The sequence below is a fragment of the Gossypium hirsutum genome, chromosome D09, assembly GCF_007990345.1.
Source record: "Gossypium hirsutum isolate 1008001.06 chromosome D09, Gossypium_hirsutum_v2.1, whole genome shotgun sequence".
In the NCBI taxonomy this organism is placed as follows: domain Eukaryota; kingdom Viridiplantae; phylum Streptophyta; class Magnoliopsida; order Malvales; family Malvaceae; genus Gossypium; species Gossypium hirsutum.
In genome coordinates, this window is record NC_053445.1 from 23,321,323 (window position 1) to 23,340,545 (window position 19,223).

Here is a 19,223-nt window from a genome sequence, read left to right on the forward strand (position 1 = left end):
GTAGACTTTACCTATTTCATGGTTTCCATGATTCAACTAGCCCTTTTTGCATAAATAGCACAATTTATGAAAGTGATTAACCATCCCCATGGCCAATCCTTATCAAGCATATCCACACCAAATGATTATAACAATATACTCAAACACATATAAGCCATTTTCGCATGGCTATCCAAAATTTATACAAGTCCAAAGGGTCCACGACCCACAACAAACGGGTAGTCCTATACATGCCATTTCGAAGTTCAACCAAAATTGTACCAAAAGGGGGCTTTGATAGTGTGGGCGACTTTGACCTCAAGATCCCGAGTCCGATAGCTGGAGAACCAAATCTATAAAACAGAGGAGCAATGAAACGGAGTAAGCAATTTATGCTTAGTAAGTTTTGAGCAAGGAATTCCAGCACAACAAAAGTATAGCATTCATATAGCTAAACGGATAATTTCATATGCACAAATTTACGATATCGTACTTGCTTCACATTATCAACCCTTATGTACATACACAAAAGATCAACTCAGCCAAAGGCCGGTAGCTCGTTTATCAACTGAGCGAATACTTATTTGTAAGGGCTCAACTAAATTCAAGCACATACGAAACATACCTCAATGTTGGGATGTTTCGAGAGTATTAACTGGAATTTTACAGCAAGTTCATTCATTCCCAAATCACGTACCTTCGGAATTTAACCGGATATAGCTCCTCGTTCAAATGCCTTTGAGACATAGCCCGGTTATAGTAATTCGTACAAATGCCTTCGGGACTTAACCCGGATTTAGTAACTCGCACAAATGCCTTCGGGCTTAGCCCGGAATTAGTATCTCGCACAAATGCCTTCGGGCTTAGCCCGGAATTAGTATCTCGCACAAATGCCTTTGGATCTTAGTCCGGATATTGTCACTTAGCACAAGCCTTCGGGACTTAGCCCGGACATCATTCAAATAACCATGCACATTTAACAATAAATCATGGCCCATTCGTATTTCATTTTCGTTAGCAAAACACAAACACAAGACATTTATCATTCTTGCAAATTCGGCTCAATAGCCACACAAAGAGCATGATTTTAATTTGCTCAAAACATGATCTAATCACATCATAATTTAAGCTCTTTTACTCAAGAACTTACCTCGGGTGTTGTCGAACGATTCCGATAGCTATTCGACCACTTTTTCCTTCCCTTTATCGGATTTAGTTCCCCTTTGCTCTTGAGCTTAATTAAACAAATAAATTGATTTAATCATTTGAGCATCGAAAAGAGGAACACAAGGCACTTAGCCCATATTTATACATTAGACATTAAAGTCACATATGTACGGAATCATGAATCAAACTCAACATTTTAGCTAATTTTTCTTCCCCTTGGCCGAATATGCATGTCTATTTTGGGGCCGATTTCAACACTTAATACATTCTACAAGTATGGTCACTTGTATTGACTAAACACCCTTTTGTTTCAAGTTCAAAACTTGGCTAATACACACATATACACACTAGTAAAGCATCCTCTCCCTTTCCATCAGTTTAACACATGCATTGCTCATTAACATGCAAAAGTTATATTCGGCCTTAGCACACAACTTGCTAGCCGATTCTTCTCCATTTAGCAACCAATGCACATATGTGCTCACTCAAAAATGCTAAAAAGGAGGTTCAAGAATCATCAAGCCACCATCACATGCATCATTAACAAGCTTCATATTTAGCATGCAATGGCATTAACACAAACTCCACCTAGGCCGAATCTTAACTCATCCTCATGCCTCATCACCACAACATCAAACATCAACCAAGAATGATGCATCCATGGCCGAGTGTCATTTCCATCACATAGCAAGATTTAGACCATGGGCTAGGTAGAACTCAAGCTAACAACTAAAACATGCATGCATCTCATGGAACATCATCAAACATACCTTAGCCTAGCTACATGCATGGCCGAACCTCTTCAACCTTTCTTCTTCCTTCCTCCTTAAAATTTTTGGCCAAGGATGAACCAAAGGATGAGCATTTTTTTTCTTTGTTTTTTTCTTTCTAGTTTCGGCTAAATGAAGATGAGAAAGGATGAACAAAAATTTTCTCCTTTCTTTTCTTTAGCTCACGGCAATGGGGGGGGGGAAAACAACTACACACATTTTTTTTGTATTCATCATACTCCTTTTCATTATTTTATGCCCATGCCCCTTATTTTATTTTTTTTCTACATACCTCACTAGGCCAACATGTTCCCAACATGTTTCCACCCATAGCATGGCCAACCACTAGCTCAAATTTTGGGTAATTTGACATGCAAACCCATCATTTTCACAACATGCATTAATAGACCATTTTAAATTAGCCTATCATATTTTCACCATGTCTCATATCAATCCCTATTTAATAATTTCTCATGCAATTGGCAAAATTGGAGAATGAAACTTCCACATACTCATGTACACACATAATAAGCATAGAATATGGAAATCAATTATTTTTATGACTCGGTTTTGTGGTCCCGAAACCACTTCCCGACTAGGGTCAATTTTGGGCTGTCACATTGAGAGGTGGGATTATTCAAACTGCATGAATCTAATGATCATGAGCACAACATTCCAAAAGCCTTTGGGGGCATAGAATCTGAAGAGATTACTATGGCCAAGGGTTTCCTTAACGAAATTGAGAAACGTTTTTGCAAAAACGATAAGGTTGAGATGACATCACTTCTGACTTCTTTGATGTTCGTGAATATAAGGGTCAAGGAAACATGAGGGAGTACATTATGGAGATGTTTTATGTACATTATAGAGGAATTGTTTGTTATTATGGTTTTGGTATCGAATCCTACATAGTTTAACCGATTTAAAATTAGTTACAATTGTCAAAAGGAGAAATGAACTCTAAATGAGCTCATTTCTCATTGTGTGCAAGAGGAAGAAAGGTTGAAACATGTTAAGTTTAGAAGTGCCTCTAAATATAGCAACTTACATTCTGAATAGAATATCCACTAAAGCAATTTCAAAAACACTTTATGAGCTTTGAATAGGTCGAAAGTCTAGTCTAAAGCACTTTCACATTTGGGCATTTCTAGTTGGGACAAGGCCTTATAGGCCACATGAAGAGAAATTGGACTCCAAAACAGTGAGTAGCTACTTTATCGGTTATTCTGAGCGATCTAGGGGTTATAAGTTTTATGATCCCATAATTAGAAATATTTTTCAGGCAAGAACTGCAACATTTTTTGAGGATGTTGAGTTTGGAAGGAGAAATAATGTAACACCTAAATTATTTTTATCTGGAGCTACAGAACTCCAAATTAAGATCCGCAAATTTTCTCTGAAACTAGACTAATATACCTTCTTACCATAAAATTTTCATAATTTTTGGTTTAGCCAATTAGTACAGTTTATTCTCTAAAGATTCCTCTGTTTCACTGCTTGACAGTTCTGACCTCTCTTCACTAAAAGTCAGTTATCTCTTAATACAGAGTTCAAATAATGTTCCCACTTATTTATTTTGAAAATATATTCAATAAGAAATTTAAGAATGTAAATTTAAAAACATAATTATTTTTGTAAAATTTTTAGTGATTTTCCAAAGTCAGAATAGAGGATTTCAAAATAATTCAGACCTTGTCTCACTAAAATTCCAATATCTCAAAATATATAACTTCTTTGGCCATTCTTTCTATTTTATGTGAAAGTAGACTCATTAAAATTTAATTTCATGTCTTATTCAACCACTAACTCAATTTCTATAATATTTGGTGATTTTTCAAACTAACATCACTGTCACTGTCCAAATCTATTCTATTCCAACATCCCTCATTCACATAGCACTATAACCATTTATTTTATAACACAATACAAGACTTCATCACTTCAGTCACTCTTTCGCAACTTATCACGTTCCAATCACATACTCATATCTCATTGAACATGTCGGTATAACAACAAATATTTGAGGTTTTTCACACAGTACTACCCATGTAACTTTTATCATTCGATACACGTAACCAAAGCTTCTCGGTACACATTGTAGCCTTCACTTAGTACTACACATGTGACCATTATTTATCGATACACGTAGTAGCCTTCACACAGTACTACACACGTGTTCATCAATACCTTATTCAAATCTTTACCATTCTGACAGTTCCACAAAAATTCTTACTTTCCAATAATTTACAATTTCTCCATAGCACATTATAATATCAATCTTTCCACTCAACTCCATAACCAATTTAATAATTCAATTTAAATCACTTCAACCATTACTTGCAGTTGGTATATCCATAAACCAAGCTGATTTTAAACAAATCAACTATCAATTTCAGATTTCTAACTTTAATATAACCATTTCATATCCAACCCTTTCGCATATATTGTCACGAAATATAACAAAAATAATTATAACAATGTATTAATTACATACAACTTACCTCGATACAAAATGTTAAGATTTTGGAATTTAATCCCCAATCTTCTCTTTTCCCCGATTAAGGTTGACTTCTCGTCTTTCTTAATTATGAGCTTGAAAAAGCAAAGAAACCCTAGCTATGGTGTCCCTTAAAATTCGGCAGCAACTATGGAGAAGATGACACCATTTTTCCATCTTTTTCCCATTTTATTTCTTTTTATTACCAAATGACTAAAATGCCCTTACTTAAAAAATCTATTTCACTAATTCTATGCTCATTTTTGTCCATCAATTAACTAATGGTCTAATTACCACATAAGGACCTCCAATTTAAAGTTTCATAACAATTGGACACCTCTAACATATAGAACCCAACTTTTGCACTTTTTACAATTTAGTCCTTTTGACTAAATTGAGTGCCCAAAATGTTGAAATTTTCAAACGAAATTTTCAAGAAATTTTTTCGTGAAATTGTAGACCACAAAAATATAATAATAATTATATTTTCCCTCGTCAGATTTGTGGTCTCAAAACTACTGTTCCGACTAGGCCTAGAATCGAGCTGTTACAAATAATGTTAGAGACATTACTTTTGAGGAGGAATTGAATTCTAAATCAGTTACTACTATCCTCGGAACTCGTCCATCCACTATCACACCAATAATATGGTCAAGCCACCTGATAGTGTAGACAAGCTACCAGATACAAAATATTGTGGTCAAGCCACCAGATAATGTAAACAAGTTGCCAGATACAGAATATTATGGTCAAGCCACCAAATTTTGCAGATATACTACCAAATAATATGGTTAACCACTAGAATGTGCAGATTATTGAACTGCCAGAATCTTCTTCCTTACACATAATCCCAACCCCATATATGTGATATGACATACATAACAAAACTCTTGCTTGGCATGCTTTACATGCAAATCAGATCTCAGTACGAATTAACACAGTGGTATGCTTAACATGCGAATCAAATTAATAACATAAACAGTGGGATGTTTATTTTCATGCTTATTAAATAACCCCATATGTCACAATACATGAGTGACAGGAATAACATGGTATCTCATTTAACGGAAAACATACACACATTCACAACATCACATATATGAAAGTTCAGATTTACTTGGGAATCCTCTTTTCAGATGAATTTATCAATCTATTTGAATGCATAGCATATTCACACATTTTCGCATTACAAAATTTCTTAAACAAATATTTAATATTGTCACATTTATTTAATTAATAACATTTTCATACATTTTAAGATAAATAAATCCCCACACCTGATTTCACAAATTCTGATGGTATCAACAAGTATCCAACTCTAAGGGAGGAGATTGATCCTTGAATCTTAATCGGCTGTTCAAAACGTATACTTCCAAAATATGGAGTATAGATCTAGGATTTATGAATATTAGTTTGCAAATGCACAATAAAACTTAATATTAGAATCATCTTCATCGAAAAGTAAAAGAATTAATTATGGTTAGAGGATCTTCAATACTTACACAATATCGAGAGTAAGGAGGCTCAATGATTCCTATGACGATTCGTTTAGAGAGGAGGGTCCTCTACTAAAAAATAAAATAAGATGAAGAATTAGGAATGTTATCGATAAATCTTTTAGAAAAAATAGAATATAATGCTTGTACATATGAAAAAAATAATTACAAGATAGAGGAGAAGAAAAGGATAAAAAATAGAGAAGAAAGGTAAGGATGACAACACCGACGTAGAGGCAGTGGAGGTTTGGCGGCGGTGGTGTGGTGGTGAGATGGTGGTTCGATTGGCTAAAAGTGGTGGATGAGTGGAAGAAATATGAAGAAAAGGGGTGATTTAGGTGGTGAAATGGAAGAAAAATAAGAGAAAGTGGAGGAGTGGAAAAAAGAGAAGAGGAGATTAAAATGAACAAAAAAATAAGTGTTTAATGTGGTAAAGGATATATTGTGTATAGCAATGCTTCGCATGTTGGGCTTGGATGCGTACTAATGCAGGATTGTAAGGTTGTAGCTTATGCCTCGAGACAACTTAAGCCACATGAATGTAATTATCCTACCCATTATTTGGAGTTGGGGACTATTGTTTTCGTTCTTAAAATCTAGAGAAACTACTTATATGGTGAGAAGTGTACTATTTACACTGATAAAAAAGTCTCAAATATCTCCTTACCTAGAAGGAACTTAACTTGAGGCAGCATAGATGGATTGAATTGCTAAAAGACTACGATTGTACAATTGAGTATCACCCCGGGAAAGCTAATGTAGTGGTCGTTGTTTTGAGTAGAAGGACAATGTCTGACTTGAGGGCTATATTTGCTCACTTATGTTTGTTCGATGATGGGGGTTATCTTGGCTAACTTGCAAGTAAAGCTTGTTTTGGTACATGAAATCAAAGATAAGTAGAGTTTGGATTAATCTTTAGCACGTTAGTTTAAATAGGTTAGAGATGGGTTGATTGAGGATTTTGGGATCAATTCTGATGGAATTTTCTACTTCAAAGGGAGATACAATGTACCTAATAATCAGAGTTTGAGATAATCTATACTTCAGGAAGCATATAGTAGCCCTTATGCTATGCATCTTAGAAGTACTAAGATGTATCATGACTTAAAGGAAGCGTATTGGTGGCCGAGTCTTAAACGAGAAATAATGAAGTTGTTGTCGAAATGTTTGACTTGCCAACAAGTTAAGGCTGAGCATTAGTTTCCATCGGGGTTATTACAACCAATTCATATTCCGTAGTGGAAGTGGGAAAGAGTGACAATGGACTTTATTAGTGGATTTCCTTTAACATTTACTAAGAAAGATTCAGTTTGGGTCATAGTGGATAGATTGACCAAGTCTGCCCATTTTATTCCTTTTCGCACTGATTATTCTCTTTAGAAGTTATCTAAGCTTTACATTTCGGAGATAATGAGACTGCATGGTGTGCCAATGTCAATTATTTCAAACCAGGATCTTCATTTTACGTCTCGATTATGGAAGAAGTTGCACGAGGTTTTGGGCACTTGGCTGGACTTTAGTACTGCTTTTCATCCACAATATGATGGTTAGCCAGAGAAGGTTATTCAAATTTTAGAAGATATGTTGAGAAGTTATGTGACTGACTTTTAAGTTAGTTGGGAAGAGCATCTATCAATGGCAGAGTTAGCCTATAATAATAGCTTCCAATAAAGTATCCAAATGGCACATTACGAGGCTCTTTACGGTCGTAAGTGTCATTCGCCTTTTTGTTGGGCTGAGTTGGGTGAGAAGAAGTTGTTGGCTCCAAAGTTGATTTCAGAGAATGAGGATAAAATTTAGCTAATTCGAGATAGGTTGAAGGCAACTTCTGATAGGCAGAAATCGTATGCTGACTTAAAGCGCAAGGACATTGAGTTTGATGTAGGAGATTTGGTCTTTCTTAAAGTCTCACCATGGAAGAAGGTTATTTGATTTGGTCGAAAGGGGAAGTTAAGACCTAGGTTCATTCAGGTGCTTAAATAAGTTGGTCCTATGGATTATTTGCTTGAATTACCTCGTGATTTGGATCACATTCATGATGTGTTTCATGTCTCGACGTTGAGGCGATATCGATATGATCCCCTTGCATATTGTTCTAGTTGAGGAAATCAAAATTAAATCGACTTTAATGTTTGAGGAGGAGTCTAGGCAAATATTGGATAATGAGGTTAAAGTTTTAAGTCAAAAGCAAATTCCTTTAGTTAAGGTGCTTTGGAGGAAACATGGCATCAAAGAGGCTACTTGGGAGTCGGAGGATTCGATTTGGCTTCAATATCCTCACCTTTTTGAATCAAGTAAATTTTGAGGCCGAAATTTCTTTAAGAGGAGGTAGAGTTGTAACATCAATTTAGTTTAAAAGTTTTGGGGAATTATTTTAAAGATAAGTAAATAACCTAGAGGTGAAAAAGAAATAAGGAAGGATGACAATTAGATTTAGGTCCCAAGTTCAAATCTCTTCCCTTACAAAATAGCTAAAAGTTTGCTAAAATTTTCCTTCTCCCTATTTTTGTGCCGCCCTTACCTTGTAAACCTAGGTATAAATATCTTATTTATTTATTTTTTTAGATTTTAGCTCTTTTTTACCCTAGCCGCCCCTCCCTCTTCCTCTTCTCTTTTCTCTTCAAATTTTCTTTTCTTTTCCCTTGTGTGCCATCGCCCAAATCACTAAGATCTACCATTCTTTTTCTTTTTGTTTCTTTTGCAATGATTTCTTGCACCATTCTCCTCTCCTTCTTGCTTTCATTTTTCCATACTTTCCAGCCTTAAATCTAAAATCTTTAACCCCCAAGAACGATCTCCATTGTTGCCCAATAGGCTCTATTGCGTCCCTTCCTTCTAGCAAGTGTAAGTGTAATTTTTTCTTTCATTTTCTTAAGGAATCTTTCAAGAAAATACCAATTTTCCAGATCTAGAATTGGGGTGGTTTTTAATGATTTTATGGGTAATGTTCTAGCCTTCAAACGTGAATTCAATTGGCCTTCAAATCATCCCCAATTTGCCACCATTGGTGGTGGTGTGTCATGCCTAGAGGCACAAAAAGGGGCTTCTATTTTCTTTAATTTTACCATCTATTTTCAGAAAAATATTGGTCTCGTAAACCCTTCCTAATCAGTCTCTAATTATGTGCGACTTAGGAAAATTCAATCTTGATCGTTCGACAACTTGGATCTAACAGTTTGGGAAGTGTAAGTGCGGTTTGTTGAGGGTTAATGCGTAGTTTCGACTTAATTGTTTGGGAAATTTTTAATTGATTGGATTAAGGTTTTTAATGATTGAATAGCTACTGATTTTTCAGTATTTAATTGTGTTAGGTGCCGACTTAAATGCTCCAAACCAAAATTGAAGCCTTTAGACGTTTGTGCGTATGTTTCACATTAATGGTCTGTTTGTTTACATGTAAAAGGTTTTACGGAAAATGTTTTCTGCATTTTCCTGTGTTTGTTCAATAGAAAAAGGCTTCATCAAAGGAAAATAACTTACAAATCAACGTAAAATAAGCGATTTTTTCTTGTAAAATGACTTACCTTTTTGAAAAGCATAAGCCATTTTCTGAAAAAGAGCTCCTCTATAGGTAACTTTATTTTTATGTAAAAATTAACTTAAATCAAGCTTAATATTATTATATTGATAATAAATTTTATTTTTAAAAATATTTAGAATATTAATATAAAATATTATATATTTTTAATATTATTAAAAATATACATTTAATTATTTATATTTAATCATATAATTAATTATTAATATAATTAATATAATTCATTATTTTAAGAAATTATTTAATATTTCAATTTGGTTTTAATAATAAATTTTAGAAATAATAAATTTAAATAATATTCTTTACTGAAAATATTCCATATAAATATTTTAATAATAAATATTTATTACAATTATAAAATATTAATTATAAATGTATTTGATAAAGGTTAAAATATATCATAAGTCTATGTACTCTTCATAAATTTGTAATTTAGTCTTTGTACTTTTATTTTCAAGAATTTAGTCTCTCTACTTTTCAGATTTGAAAATCAAGTCCAATTGTTGACATTATTAATTTTTTTTGTCAATTTTGTTGATGTCACATTTTTAAATAAAAGATACTCACTTGGTAGTTATGTAACTAAAAAATGATGTTGTAATGAACTTGAATTTAAGAAAACATTTTTAATATATGCAAAAAGAATGTTTATAAATTTATAGATATAAAATAAACTTAATTAAATAATGAAAAGATAAGAAAATCTCAAATGTATGTTTGTTTCATTGAAAACAACTTTTATGCAATATTTTTAAGGAATTTATCAAACAACCAAAAAATATTAACTTTTCCAAGCAAGTAAGTCATTTTCCGGAAATCATTTTCCGGAAGCCATTTTCATTGAAACAAACAGACCCTAAATTAGTGTAAGTAACTTGGTCGCTTTGGATTGGGAATTTTTATGGAAACGTCAATTTGATTAAATTCTTATGGGTATGTTCTAAGATTTATTTTGATAGTGACCTAACTCGATAAATTCCTACTATTTTAATTTAGGTTCAATTTAAGGTTTTAAGGAGAAATCGTGTGCTTCGAAAGTACTGCTTCAAGAGTGCGAAAATAAGGTGTGGGTCCTAACTCATTAACTTGAATTTTTAATAATATTTTAAATGATATAAATGTGGATTAAGCTTGCTGGTCGAGCTTAGTTAAATGACTAAGTGAATGTTTTAAAGTGGCTAAATCAGGTATGTTACTGGCCTTAACTAAATGGCATGTTTGCAAAGTTGCATGGTTGATTAAATGGTTAATTCATTGGTACTAATATGAATGGTTTGTTAATGTTATGTATGATTGTTTGCATGTATAGCATGTATTAATTTGGAAATAAATATTGAATGCATGAAATCTTGTCGGGTAAAATGCCATGAAAAGTATTGAATGAAAGATTGCTATACATGCCCTTGATAAAATGTCATCGAGATGATGGTGAAATTGAACACTTGATATGTGATCATTATAATGTGGCCATATAAATAATGCTACAGAATAAAAATGTATGAAACATGCATTTGATTGGAATCTGTATGACATATCGCATATGCATGGGGTGAGATTTTGTGGTTGACGGAGAAGTTCTGTGGATTAATGGCATAATATATAAACTGCATATATGTTGTCAATGCACTGCACTAGGAGTAATGAGGAGAACGATAATTATATTGCACTTTATGTTAAATGGTAGTATTTCTGCATTATGTTATATGGTGGTTTAACCACATCGAGCTTTGCTCGCAATGTTTGGAGTTTAGCATACGAGTTTTAGGGAACTCGTGGTGTGTAGCGAATGGTATAGGTAGGATTTTATCATGCATTATGATATGTTCATGACATTTATGAATTATTATCTTATGATATGTATGTGTTGCAAATGTAATCGTGGTGAATGATATTTTTGTGTATGATTGAATGTTCTCATTGATTTGTCTCACACTAAGCTAGTTAGCTCACCCCATAATTTCAACCATCTCAGGTAATGCTTAATATTAGGACCAAACATGACATGCAGACCTACGACAGACTTTGAATATTCTTATTATTTCGTTTGGATTTTATATTAAATTTATTTGGTTTTTGGACTGTAGAGATATTTGAACTGTGATTGTGTTTTCTTTCTGCTTTGGGATTTTCATGCATGCATATTTGATATATAGATTTGGTTTTTATAGGGTTATTTGAAATTGGACAAAGCATGATATTTGGCTTAAATAATTAATTAGTTAATATCGAAATTTCTGCTGCGATAAAAGATAATAAAATTCTCCATAAGGAAAGTTGAGTTAACTTTTTCTAAACCACACAAATTCTAATAATATGACCTAAGAATGGTAGGTTTAATAAATGAACGTTTTCTAAAAATAAGAAAGATAAACCGAGATTTTTCCTAAAAGAGAGGGTACTTAAAGTTTTCAACGAACGATGGTGTAGTAGTGCCGCGTAGGTGACCAATGTGGTCTCCACGATTCGACCAAAACATCTAGGCCAGGTTCGAGAGGTTACACTAACTAGGTCAATTGGAAGTCCTAATTTCAGAATATATTGATTGTACAGAAGATTTTAGCTTTCTTGGTGCTTGCTCCTTACGTTTGGCCCTGTGTCGCGACACACCATGCTTTTGTCGTGAGACGGCATCAACATGTGGCAATTGGTCTTCTGACTTCACGTGTTGCGTCTCTAGAACTTGTACTCCACTTGGGTATCATCTATGAGGCTCTTGGGCTACTAAATAATCATCTTGCACACTCAATTGAACACATTAGAACTATGTAAGTCCTGAATGAACCTGATAGGTCAATAAACATCAATTTATGTGTAAAAACACTTATTTTTGTACTTAAGCTATAAGTGTTGAAAATAACATAATTAGTCCTAAAATGCCTAGAAAACAAGCCCATAAAGTGCCAAAATGTACCAAAGCTACCACCTCATTTGGTCAAATATCAAATGCCCCCACACTTAAGTTTTTGCTTTCCCTTAAGCAAACTAAAAAAAATAAAAAAATAAACATGCATAAAAAATATGTACTTGAGCTAGCTTGGTACAGGAAATTGGAGCGGTTCATAAACATTCGAAAGAATTGCCTAAATATATAATTCTAGCTAGAAAATTAAAGAACTTACAATTATTTAATTATTTATAGTCAAACTAAGTAGTTCAAAATATTACAAAGCAAACAAGTAAAAGAAAATTAAACATAGAATTCCATTTGTGGTAATGACAAATGAAACATCAAGGTTGATTTGTTCAACCAAATGAAATGCCTATCCCTTTTTTCTACTGGAATCGCAAAACTACCAAGATGTTTTAATTAAGGAGGTATCTTTTTTGCAATAATAACACTACATGTAACATCAATGTTGATTTGTTCACCCTTTTTCAATTTTTTATGCCTAGCCATAATTTCCTTGAGGTATTTAACATATTTCTAAATTTTATCAATGAGTTCCAAGAGGGGCAAATTAACATTGAGGGATTTAAACAAATTGAGGAAGCTTACAAAGTCTGCTTTATACCTCTTTTGTTTGTCATCTAACCTTGACAAGAATGGTATTTTTGCTGTGCTCGATTTTGAGGTTTTCAGTTTAGCTACTGGTTTGACTACTTCTTCAATCAGTTCTTTGTGCTTGGTATATTTTACGGGCTTATCAACAGCTTTAGTAGATTTTTCCTTTTCATGTATGGGTCTTTTTGAGTTGTCAAGTTGCTTACCCAATTGCAGAGCAATAACATTGACATGTTCCTTCCAATCTCTTTGAGGATTATTATTTGTGTGGAATTCATATCTCCACGCATGGCTTGCATATCCTCCTCAATCCAATTGATTTTTTGACTGCATGCAGCATTTTTGTAACCCATAGATATTTCTTGTAATCTTTGCAAATGGGGTGGTTGATATGGAGGATTTGGTCTATTTTGCACTTGATTTTCTCCTCCTTGATTACCTCTCCACTTGAGGTTCAGGTGATCCTTCCAATCAGGGTTATAAGCATTTGAATAGGGGTTTCTTGCCATATTAGCAATATATATAACAACCTCCAACTGATTTTCCATGTACGGCTCTATCCTTGTAGGTTTGGTAGTCGTGTCCAACTAATTCAACTTCTCCAAATTTTGTTGAAATCTATCCTTATCGCTAATTGTTTTCACAGTTACAGGTTTGGTTTGTACGTAAATCTCTTATTTAGCCACATATATGAGTTCATTTCCGTATCATTTATAATTTGATATGCTCTCTCATATGTGTGGTGCATAAAGGATCCTCCGACTACTCCATCTATAATAGCTTTTATGTTACTATATATGCCGTTGTAAAAAATTTGGATATGGAGCCATTCTTGCAGTCCATGATGGGGGCACATCCTTATCATCAATCTAAATCAATCCCATGCCTCGTACAATGTTTCTCTTGCAAATTGCTTAAAATGTAACCTCCCTAACTAGGCTTAGATGCTATGGCTAAATTCTGAAGGCTACATTGGCCACTAAAATGGCTCAGATAAACTTTGTAACACCCTTTAGCCGACCCGAATTATCGGATCCGGATATTGGGTGCTACACGACCTAAACACTTAATACAAATTTAAAACTGGTGTAACTCAATTACAACAAACATCTTGTTTATTTCTTCACAACTATTGAAAAGAATAACTCATTAATTACAACAAAACTTAAGTATAATATACAAGTCAATACAACTTAAAACCTTGATAAAGATGGACTCAACATGGCATATAATACAATTTTCCATATCCCTAGAATGTCCTCTATATGCATAATATCGCAACTCGAACTACCACCCTGGTGCATTTCTGGCTTGGTCGCTCCTAGCAGATCAACTAATTAATCGAAACTTGCATCATAATCAGACAATTTTAAGTTCGAGTGAACTTAATGAATTTTTAACCAAGATTAACTGGAACGTTTATATTTGAATCTTGAAGAGTACTGAATTTATTTTCTGATATTGGCAAATACTTTTCATTTTTCTCAATAGATTCATATACGCTCATTTCTACAATTGTCTATCATACATTCATTCCACCTATATGGAGGACTACATAATTCACTTCTCATTATGGATCTATTCACAACCTCTTCCGTGATAGGAATTGATGCATTCCACATAATATATTCATATCGACATTGCTCTTGGCGGTTTCTTTCACAAATAGATGTTGAATACTTCTCTCAGGCAACATGCATATATGTTACTCTTGGTGGATTCTTATAAGAACGATCCTTTAGATTGATCTGCATATGAATCTTATCTTTCTATGATTCCCAAATTAGTTGATCTCAGAATGATTCCCATACGGGTTTTACCTTTGGTAGATTCTGGTATTGAATATGGTGGCTATTAGAATGCCAGTCATATTGTAACCTACTTAACTCGAATAATGAATTTATTCTAATGAATATGACATTGAAGTTAGTCTTTATAATTTCAGATAACTATGTAGAAATCATGAAAGTGCCCAAGTTCGACGAATACCATAAAATCAAATAGCCTCTTTACAAAATATGGATTTGCTTAGTCTTGGTGAACGCTTGCACCATGTATACCTTTGAGTACATTGTATTCTCCTTTCCGATAGATTATTATAGAGGCGTCATAGATTAGGACATCCTAAGGTAACCTTCTATAGAATATGCCTTAATGAATAATAAGAGTTAGCCATGAAGACAACTAACCATTACTAGCCATTTAGACGTTACCCAATACGCCACAAAGGCTTTATAGATTATGCCACAAAGGCTTTATAGAATACGCCACAAAGCGTCTGTTTGGTTGCCACCAAGGCACCACATGAACTATCATGTTTTCGATATATATTTGCCTAAATTCATCATCGTGTGAGGTCATTTCCCCAAGACACTTAGAAACCCAAGCAGATAAATGCGGCTCATTTGCCCTTTCTAGAATATGTCATGACCATGGTCTTTCTCAGATTTGTTATACCAAAATTCATGTTTAGTGTCTCGACGGACTTTGTCGAATACCACTGCGGGGTCAAATCTCATATCATATAATTTCCCAACATTCTGCCAAACCCCCATTTCTCAAACTTTTTCATTCATACATCATACGTATTACATAAATACACATTCATATAGACTTTACTCATACCCATAATAGAATCATACTTCTTTAGATACTTGCCACACATTGGCACTATCATGCAACAAAATATACGCTTGATCTGCCATAAACCAATATGGCAAATTAGGCTTTTTTGACTCACTTAAGGATCTTTTTCTCTAGCAAAATAGAGTTTTTAGCATAGTTTTTCATTATTTTTGTCACTTTTATATTTTTCAAGTAATAAGTGAAAATGTCTTGTTTTTATCTATTTTTTACCCAAATTGGGTGATAGTACCATTAGGAGGCCTAATGTGTGTTTGAGTGATGTAAGGATGTGTCAGAGGTTGAAAACAAGCAAGAACAACACCTAGGGAAAGGGTAGTACAATATCCAACCCTTGGAATTGCAATACCTTTGACAGTGTAGAAGACCAAGGATTCTCTTAAGTGGTATCGTGATATCCCCTTTAGGTATCACAATATCCACCTCCCAAGGAAGACCCCAAGTTTCAACACTACTCAACATATCACGATATCCTCTTCTGGGTATCATGATATCACCTTCCTTATGGGGACAAACTTAGACAAAAAGGGCAACCTTTGTCTATCCGACCCACCAATCACACAAGGGTCATGTAGGGGCATTTTTGGCATTGAAAGGTCATCAGAATACACTTTAAAACAACCAAAAATTGCTGAAGAAGAGAGACACACACATTAGCTTAATTTTAGGTTTAATTTTCTCTAGGTTTTCTTTAGTTTTTCTCTGCACTTTTCTAAGGTTTTTATTTTTCCCTTCTTCTACCTTAGATTAGAGTTCATTTTTATACATTTTCTTTTTGTTCTTCTTGTTCTTAGTGTTAGTTAAGTTAGTTAACACTGTAGCTAATGTTTATTTACATTTCTAATCATTGTACCTTGCTTTCAAGACTCTTTAAGCTTTAGTTTCATGTATTCTAGTTTATTTTACTCTAAATCTGTTAAAGTTTTTTCCTTTAATGTTTCTTGCCTTAGATTTCTTTGTTAAATGCTTTTGGTTTCATGCTATTTAAGTTTTCTTGCATAAAAATCATAACTTTTTTATTTTTCTCAAGCTTTACTTTCATGGCAGCCTTATTTTCCATGTTTATGTTTTTTTTTACTTTGAGCATGTGTAACTAAACCTTTAAGGAGGTTGGTTGATGGAGATGTGGGTAAAGTAACCTCTCTTGGACAAAGGACTAAATTGTAACAAATTGGACTAATTTGAATAGAACTAATAACTTAGATAGTGACGCCCATAAGGGAATATTAAGATAAAGTGAGACTAGAAGGCAATCTTGTCGCACACCCATTCATTAGTCCTAAATTAACCGGTGAAGATCGGAAGATAAACCAAACCTAACTCATCTAAGTCGGTAAAATTGAGATTGGAAGGTAAAATTGAGCCACTTGGTAATTTACGCGATTTATGTCCCTAGTTTGAGATTTGGTGAACCACATTGAAGTCAACCAATCCCATTAGTTATTTGTTGGATAATCCCTCCAGTTTTACATTTCTTGCAATTTGGTCATTAGAGTATAATATCTAATTTTATTGCAAACTCATCTTTTTATGAATTGTCGTACTATAAAATCGTATTACTAGCCACATAGACTCTATTGTGTATGTTAGTTATTGCTCAATCGCCTCTTCCTTTGGGTTCGACCCCTTGGAATACTCTGTGTTCCATTGAAACTATAAATATTACAACCGACTGTGTGCCTGTAGTAAAATCGGGCTTTAAAAATAGTTTCATAAATTTGGAGTTTTAATGCGCACGCAATTGGTCAACGCTCCATATACGAACATACAGTTACTTCACAAGACCATATGTAGTCATGCATACAACACATCACACACTTAAATTCATGCAAAAACTGTACGAGGATCACACATAGACATTCAACAGTTACTTAAGGACTCATGCACCATAATTGAAACATCAACTATGAGAAAGACTTTTTAGAATGACTTGTAGGAGTCGAGACCAGGGACTCACTTGAACTCACCTTTACTTCAACTCGGAGTTTTTGTTCCGATGATTCTACCCTAACCAATAGTAACAACTACTTAAAAGATTATATAACTTCCATTAAAATCCCATTTACAAACAGTTTACTAACATCTCAATTACATACGACCCCCACGTAGGGCCTCCTATACACACCCTACTGTTTCATGCCTCTTAACATCGTTATTTTTTCAAAATCATAACATGCAAAGCTATCAGACTTACCAGGAGGTTGAAACATCCACCGATTAACCCAGAAACCTTAGGTTCTAGGTTAACAAAGAAGAAGAGAATATTTAGGTTTAAGAAGAAGAACGAAAATGTAAAATAGAAGAAAAACTGTCTGAATCTTCCCTTTTCTCTCTTAATGGGTCTTGAAAAATATCAAAAGCATACAAATATTGTCCTTTAAATGCCCTAAAAAAGATAGAAAAAAAATATAAAAGAGAATCCACTATAGATGCTGTTTGACCAATCAATCCACTTAGTTGACCCCTAACCAATCACGTTACAGAACTCAACTTGCACATCGTTTGAGCAAACCAAGTGTACTACACCTTTGGTGGCAATTCTCTTCAGGCGTGCTCTTAGAAACGATCTAATCTCCCAACATTTTCCCATAAATTTGATATGCCCGTCATGCTTGATCATAATTCTAAGGCATACTCTTCAGTTGGCATACTCTTATTCAATTGGAAAACGTCTTGAGATGAAAACCTCAAATTTCTCATAGACAAATACATTATGCATCAGTATTTAACTTTGCAAAATTCTAAGAAGTGGATGACTATACTACAATGGAGTGCTAACATAGGCAACATGCATGCCTACTTGTCCTTTTTCTCGATCCATCGAAGTTGGGGTGTGACAAGCTTCCGTATTTTGAAACATGTTTTAAAACCATTTGCCTTTATATTGAAAACTAGTGAAATTGGATATTTGTCTTTATAATGTGAAAACATGTTAATTTTAGAAGATCGATCAATTTTAGAATTTCCTTTGTAAGGAATAATCAATTTTAAAAACTACGTTGAATTTTGTTAAAAACTTATTTCAGTATAGCAGTGGAAAAAATTGATTTAATCAAACTTTCACTAAAAATCAAACTTTATGCATGGTCATTTAAATATCAATTCAAGTAGTTTAAAAATTTATGTCATACAATTTGAAATAAATCCCAAAAGAAAGTTCTATTCCACAGTCTAACTAAAAATTAATACAATCCCAAAAATATTATTAAAATTGAGTTTAAAGTACTTAAAAAGTGAAAACATCTGAGAAGTTCCTCTAATAGTCGTGTCCAAATCCAAACCTCGAGGGTTGCTTATGAAAATAGTAAACTAAGGGGGTGAGCTAGTAAGCTCAATGTGAGTCTTAACTTAAATGTACAATAATAAATAGTAAAAATAACAATCAAGCCAGTCAATAATAGAGAATTTTAAAATAGCACAGAATCACAATTTTAGTATACATAAAAATGGCAATGCAATATTTTCAGTGAGGTTCAAACTTCGCTACACACTAATATAAGAGTTCCCTAGAACTCATCCATCGAATAACACGCGAGTTAGTGGAAAAGCCACCACTATTATAGATAAACTACCAGTATTGCAGACTAGCTGCCAATATTGTGACAAACCACCAGTAATGTAGATAAACTGT